Below are 7142 nucleotides of genomic sequence, written 5' to 3'. Positions count from 1 at the left end.
TAACCTTGCCCCCGAGCCCCACTTCCGGGAGGCGAGGGGCACGGTGGGAGCGGGGCGGCAGGCGCGCGCGGGGCACCGCGAGAGTTGTAGTCCCTGGCGTCTGTGGGTGCCGCGCATGCGTGGGCTGGGCCGATGCTCCGGGAGGCTGCGGAGGCAGCTGGACCGGCTGCGGCGGTGCCCGTTTTTTTTTTTTTGCTACAAAGGACAGAAGCAACTCAGTATCGCAACTGGCTGCAGGAGTCTCCAGACGCCGGGCGGCCTCCGGGAAGGTTCCCTCCAGACACACCTCCGCTGACTGGGGCCGTCGGAATGATCCCCCGGGACTGCAGGGCCGGGGTGGGGACGTGGGCCAGCGCCCGCACCGGCAAGTTAGACTCCTGAGCCCTGTGACCCGGGTCGGAAGTTGGAACGGGTTCAGCCTCCTCGCGTGTGGTCACCCCGAGAGCGTGCTGTCACCTATGCACCTGCCCCTTGTGCCCCGCCCCTGCCTCCACCTCCCGGGTCCGATGCCTCTTGCCTGGGCACAACCTTAGTGCCGCCTCGGCTCACCCCCACTCCAGCCCAGCCTCCACGCTGGCCACCCCAGTTTCCTGACACTGCCCTGATCGTGTCACCCACCCATTCCCCCGCTAGAGCCTTCAGTGCTGCCTCCAGCACAAGTTCCTGGCCTCCTCAACGTTCCCAGGATGTGGTGGGCAGAGGTCATGGAATGACTTTTTAGACTCAGCATTAGACAGGCTGTGAGCCAAGAAGACAGAGGCCCTGTCTGCTGGATTCCACCTGTAACCCCAGTACCCGGCACAGAGAAGGCAAACACCGACCTGTTCCAACTGCATGTTTCCCCAAAGCATCAAGTCTCTCTTTGCAGGTCTAGCTCCTAATGCATTGTGAGCACTCCATGAATATTTGATGACGTTGAAATATGATGCAGGAGAGACTAATGCGCAGACATCCGGCGAAGTCACTGTTTATGCAACTTCAGAGGCCTTAACCCACCTCAGGAAGGGTTACGGAATGGTTCTTCTGATGGGGGGGAGAGGGTACAAGGGAACTTGGGCCTCCTGAGCCTTGTGGACCTGGACAGAGGGAAGCTGAGGAAGGAACGGCTGGATGGGCGTGAGAAAGCCACCCCCTACCTGAGAGGAACTTACACAGAAGCTCAAAACAGGGAGGGCCATTCACACATTCACCACCACGGGGGAGGCAAGTTTAGGCACTTGGCTCTGGGTTTAGAGTTGGGTTCAAACCTTGCTTCTGCTGAGTGACCTCGGGCAGTGATGTGGTCATGGTGTTTCCTTACTTCCCAAGTGTTATGACTTCATGAAATTAACATGTGTGAGTGGAGCTTGAGGAATCTGATGGTGGGCAAAGGTTCAACAACAGACCACAAGAGAAACTAAAGTAGAGAAGTTTATTACTCACAGGTCTTGGAGGAGGTACACAGCATGCCTCAAGGGGCCACACAGGAGGTCAAGGCAGAGTGCAGACAGAGAGGCAGGCCCTGGGGCATATTCCTTTATCAGGGTCTGTGGGTGGAGTGCTTTGGGGGTTCCCAGGCTAGGGCTGGATTGGTTAATTCAAGCTGAAAGAGTGGGGTTTTGGTAAGTTGCACGGGGGTCTTATCTCAGGGGCGCATAAGGCACACAGGCAGGGGAGACTGTTGAGCACAGGAGCATACGTTGGCTGGTGACTCCACAGGCTGCTGTCTAGGGCATGCAAGTGTATGAAGGGACGTACTGTCAGTGTGAGGCTCCTGCAGGCCGCTTAGCCAAACAAACTGGATGCCAGGGCAGCAATACCATGGAATAGCTTAGCTAAACTCTCAACAGGGAAATAACCACGGTGAGGCTTCCATGACAGAAGGCACACAAAGGGCCTGGTGTAAGGCCTGGCCCAGAGCGGGTGCTGGGCACCTGTTACGTGTTTTCTTCATTTGTGTATTTGTGTATTTGGCATCCATGCCTCACGGGGCCAATTATATTAACAGTATTTTCTTATTTTCTGTATTCTTTTTTAATGCTGACACTTTTTTCTGGGGGTGGGCCGTGCCACGCGGCTTACGGGATCTCAGTTCCCCGACCGGGGAATGAACCCGGGCCCTCAGCAGTGAAAGCGCGGAGTCCTAACCACTGGACCACCAGGGAATTCCCGTTATTTTTTTGTACTCTTTTTTGTGTGTGTGGGGGGGGTGCGGTACGCGGGCCTCCCACTGTTGTGGCCTCTCCCGTTGCGGAGCACAGGCTCCGGATGCGCAGGCTCAGCGGCCATGGCTCACGGGCCCAGCCGCTCCATGGCATGTGGGATCTTCCTGGACCGGGGCAAGAACCCATGTTCCCTGCATCAGCAGGCGGACTCTCAACCACTGCGCCACCAGGGAAACCCTATTTTTTGTATTCTTGATGCTGTGGCATCTGGGGGCTTCCCCGCAAGGCCTGCCACTTCTTAGGGATAGCAAAGGGAGCCCATCTTTCCCATGCGCACCAGCCAATGCCCAACCCCCTCTCATCTAACCCTACACGCTCCCACCAGGCCCCAGGCCCAGACACTCTCCTAGATCCTCCACTCCACCCTGTGCCTGGCTGACTCTTCCCACCATCCCTTCCCCGAGGATGCTCCAGCCACTCCCCAGCTGGACCAGGCTAGCCCCTGTCAGTGTTCTCTGCAGCCCCGGAAAGCATGGAACAGAGCTGCAATTATGTAGCAGATTCTGCAATCATGGGCTTGATGTTTGTCCCTAGAGCTGAGCCCTATGAGGGCAGGGCGGTGGCTGGCTTGCGCTGCCGACTCTCTCTGCCACGCACAGGACGCACCTGTTGTTGCTGAATGAGCAATGGGGTTGAGACTCATAGGTTTGGCTTTCTCAGAACCAGGTGAGGCAGAACGCTGGGATTCTCTGCTCCCATCTGTACCATCCCCCCACCAGGTCAAGTTCACAGGAGCACAGGAAACACAGCTTTCCAACATGGCCCCCCTCCCCCAATCCCCTTAGCCAGCCCCACCGCCTGCAAAAATGTCAGTTCATTCCCCTCAGGTCTTTAAGCTTTTGTTGAACACAAGCTGGCGCTCAGCACTTAAAGAGTTGACCAGGTGCCGGTCGTTTGAAGAGTATTTGTTGCTATTTTCCCAGTCACGGTGTAACCCATGCTCATTGCAGAAAATGCATACGCACAAACACACACAAATAAAACTAAAATCAGCCGTAACCCCTCACCCAGGGAAGACCGTGGTTTTGTATTCTGGTGTTTGCTTTTCTGGTCTGATATGGCCATGGCTAGATAGTGCAAAGTTAAACAAGGTTTGGTTACCTATCTTGAATAGCAGTAAAGCCTCACACAATCCGTCAAAAGGGCAGAAATGGCAGGAGTAAACACATGAATAACCAAAGTGGCAATTAGTAAAAGTCGATTGTGCAAAAGACAGTTCTTGAACCAAGAGCCCTCAAAACATGGACTAAGCCTCGGGGTACGTTGTTATAAAGCAGCTCGTATAGTGAGGAGGCAGCGACTGTTTATTCTTCACCATGATTGGTTATAGTATTAGGATTTTCTTAAATGATAGGCAATTGGTTACCTCATACCAATTTGGGGAAACAGTTTCAGTTGTGCTTATGATTTCCAGAAGCAGAAGGAAGGAATGACCCCGGTCAAGTTACTCTTGCAAAATAAGCTAAATTAAACTTTATGTGTACAGGTAAACTGTCACCGAACCAAACCGGGGTCTGTTTGTGCACAGCAAAGACAATCTACTGACACTGGGTTGCGGTGAAAGAAAATAAAACGTTTACTGCAGGTGCCAAGCAAGGAGTCTAGGGCAGCTAGTGCTTAAAAGGCCCAAACTCTCCAATGGCTTTCAGGGAAGGTTTTTAAAGACAGGGTGAGGGAGGGGGGCTGTGGGGTGTGTGATCAGCTGGTGGACATTCTTCTGATGGGTTAGTGGTGAGGTCATCAGGAGTCAACATCGTCAGCCTTCTGGTTCCAACCGGTCTGGGGTCTACGTGCTTGTGGGCAGCATGCAGTTAACTCCTTCCACCTGGTCAGGCTTTCAGTATCTGCAGGACATGGCTCAGAATATTAACTGTAGCCCTTGAGGAGGAACTAAAGGTCCTTGACTTTGTTTAATGGCTAAACTATTATTTTGTTTTGCTTGACTGTTTTCCTTTCTGCATTTTCTCACTTCTCTGATTAAATTTGCTCTTTGGAACTTGGGGAAGGCCTAGGAAGCTAACGTTTTTCTACAGCCAAGACGCAGGTGGAGGACATGGCGGGGTTAGGGTGTGTGTGTGTGGATCTTCTTTGGGAAGGCCCCGTAGGGTCCTGCTCGGTTACAAAACTGGTTTTGTCTGCTCAGGCAACTTTCAAGGCTGGTCTTCGTTTGTTTTTTACTTTAACAAACCCATTTTCCTGATGGGGAAATTGAGGAGCAGAGAGATTACATGGCTCGCCCAAGGCTTGCGGCTGCCAATGGACCTCCAGTCAAGATAGCTGAGCTAGCGTGTTTGCACAGATACACGCTCCAGACACGGAGGAGTGCATCATCGTCCCGTTCCAAGACGAGAAAGGTAAATACGGTACCCAGGCCCTTGAGAGAAGGTCCTCGTTGCCGTGTGCCCATAAAGGAGCCGGAGCAGATTGTGCCTTGGAGGGGCGGGAGTCAAAGCCACAGCCCCACGCACAGCAGCAGGGTTCTGGGACTGGCCCTCTGCATTCCGTGCGAGCCCGAAAGGGTCTGTGCTTTTGTGAAACTGAAGCAAACTGCTACCCCAATGGCTCTGAGTAGGGTCCTCTCCCAGAAAGTGGAACGCTGGGCCTGACAGCACGTGGGCCACCTACATGGTGCAGAAACCCCAGGTGGAGAAATAAAAGATGGTCCACAGCCAGTGACTTCCTTAGAAGCCACCATAGAAGCCACCTGCCTCACCCCAGGGCGCACGTGCGGTACACACATGGTACCTTTAGAAGTTAACTCCTGCTGACCATGAAATCACGATGCTGCTGAAAGCCACGAGGAAACCCCCCTACTGTGCAGCAGTCAGCAGGTGTGGCAAATGGGCTGAATCGCATCTAAGAAACTACAGTGATTTGAAAAGGATTTCAAACCAGGTCTATAAAAGTGTTTGAAATCATGGCAACTAAATGCAACGCATAATCCTGGACTGGATTCTGTCCTGGCAAAAAATGCGCTGGAAAAGGCGTTGTTGGCTCATTTGTCCCACTCTTGCAACTTGTCTCTGAGCTTGAAATTATTTCCCAAGAAAAAGTTTTAAAAACCATTTGAAGAGAAAGCACGTGGAATAGAGTGCATCACCACAGAAAAGACATTATGAAAAACATGCAGGTTTTAAAAGAACCAAATGAAAATTTTAACAGTGAAAAGTAAAGACATCAAGATGCTTTGCAGAGACCCCCACCCCCCGCCAGCTGTGGTTTGTTTTCTCTCATGTGATTGAATTTATGGATTCTTGGAAGGGATATACAGCATCAGAGCTTCAAAATACCTGCATCACCTGTTTCCTCATGGTTACTTTTCCCCTTTGTTTATTTCTGTCTCTTTCAATGAGATTTTTTTCTTCCCATCTAAGGTGCATGATCCCTGTTGATATTTTAGAGCAGGGGCCTCGAAAGATGGTTAGAAGTTCTGAGTGTGTGGGTGAGGTTTGTTTGCCTGGGTACATTCATTGAGGAAAACCCCGATATATCTATACGTCTGTTGGTCTTTTCTCTGGGGCTGGTCATAGTCCCAGGAGAGAATTCTTTTCAGTCTTCTGCCCCAAGAATGAAGTCCTGACTGCTGGCCTTCTGTGAGCACAGGAAATGAGCACCGCAGCAATTGTTTTAGAACTGAGACCAACAAAATATTCTTTTCAGGGAGGAGTATTTTGTCACTGACATTGTTTAGAATTACTGTCCCATGGTGACATGCTAAAAGCAGAGCAGCTTTTAGCCAGTTTCATTATTGTCTTCAAACAATGCACCCCCTTGTTGCCTGCACCCACCCAGGGTGGCCCCCTTGCACCCTGCTGCCCCTGGTGTGTAACATCCTCCCCCTCCTCGGGCTAAGCTCTGGGTTGTTTCACTCTCTCCGGGTTAGCTTTTGCCTCTTCCATCATCAGGAAAGCCAGCTCCCTGCATTAAATGTCCCGTTTCTTTTAAATACTCCAGGTGGTTTCTGCTTTCCCAGCTGGATACTGATTGCCCCAGAATCAAATCCTGCTTTCTTGTCTGGAGACTCTCTCTCACGGTGGGTTGTTTGCCTGTGCGTTTTGCCTTTGGGGGTTGTGCACTTATGTTTAGGAGCGCTTTTTCTGTGGGAATCTTGTCATCTTGGATGGGGGTTGTCCCACCAGAGTAGTTTTGCTTGGGAGAAATCCCAGCGCTCTTTCCTGGAGCCACTTTTTTTTTAATGTCAATTTTTAAAGTCGGGGTTTCTGGACCACAACAACGGGCTGAACTTGAACCCCAGACCCATGTGAGGAATAGGCCTGTGGTTATAATTCCCAGGGAGAGTTTGTTTCCTCATCCAGCTTCCTCGTCTCCTCCGTGAGCCATGGGCAGATTTTATTTTGTGTTCATCGCTCTTCATCCCAACAACTCCCTGCTTCACAGACCCAAGGTTTCATCTCCTGTCCACATCTGGGTGTAAAACTTAAGCCTAGAACAGCTTAAGAGACCACTAACCCACCACAATGCACAGACAGCACCCGCCTGCATCCCCTCCAGGCTGTCTTCCTTGGTCCCTGGGGATCTCCCTTACTATCTTGGGAGCTCCGCCATGAATTTAAATTGCCGTCTGGATTGCCTACTCAGTCTAGCATTTCTCGGTGTTTGGAGTGAGACCTGCTTTGAGTTTTCCAGTCTGGTAAGTTTCAGGGAATAGAAGTCTCACACACATTGTTTTAAAACCCAGGAGATTTCATATGACAATCTGTATTTCTGGCTTGTCTTGCTGGGCAAAAGGAAGGATTCGGCAACTCGGATCCCCAAGGCCTTTTCTGGCCACAAATGCAACCGGCCGTGCTCTCCGGCTTGCCCCAGTCTCCCCCTGCCCTTTCCCAGTTGGGCCTGGGCTGCTTCCCTCCTCCCACCCGCCTCCAACTCGGCTTCCTCCCCGGGGGGCCGCCGGGCGCGGGTCCTGCCGAGGCGGCC

At 52.0% G+C, this 7142-nt stretch overlaps 1 non-coding gene across 1 annotated transcript; it reads right to left on the bottom strand.

The window, feature by feature from the left end:
- Positions 1–2071: 2071 nt before the first annotated feature.
- On the bottom strand, positions 2072–2144 carry TRNAE-UUC (transfer RNA glutamic acid (anticodon UUC)). The gene has a single exon. It is a non-coding gene; the product is annotated as a tRNA-Glu (tRNA).
- Between the last annotated feature and the right edge of the window lie 4998 nt (positions 2145–7142).

The sequence above is a fragment of the Lipotes vexillifer genome, unplaced genomic scaffold (genome assembly GCF_000442215.2).
Source record: "Lipotes vexillifer unplaced genomic scaffold, Lipotes_vexillifer_v1.1 scaffold149, whole genome shotgun sequence".
NCBI lineage: Eukaryota > Metazoa > Chordata > Mammalia > Artiodactyla > Lipotidae > Lipotes > Lipotes vexillifer.
Note: the sequence above shows the minus strand (reverse complement) of the source record. Positions and strands in the feature narration are given on the sequence as shown.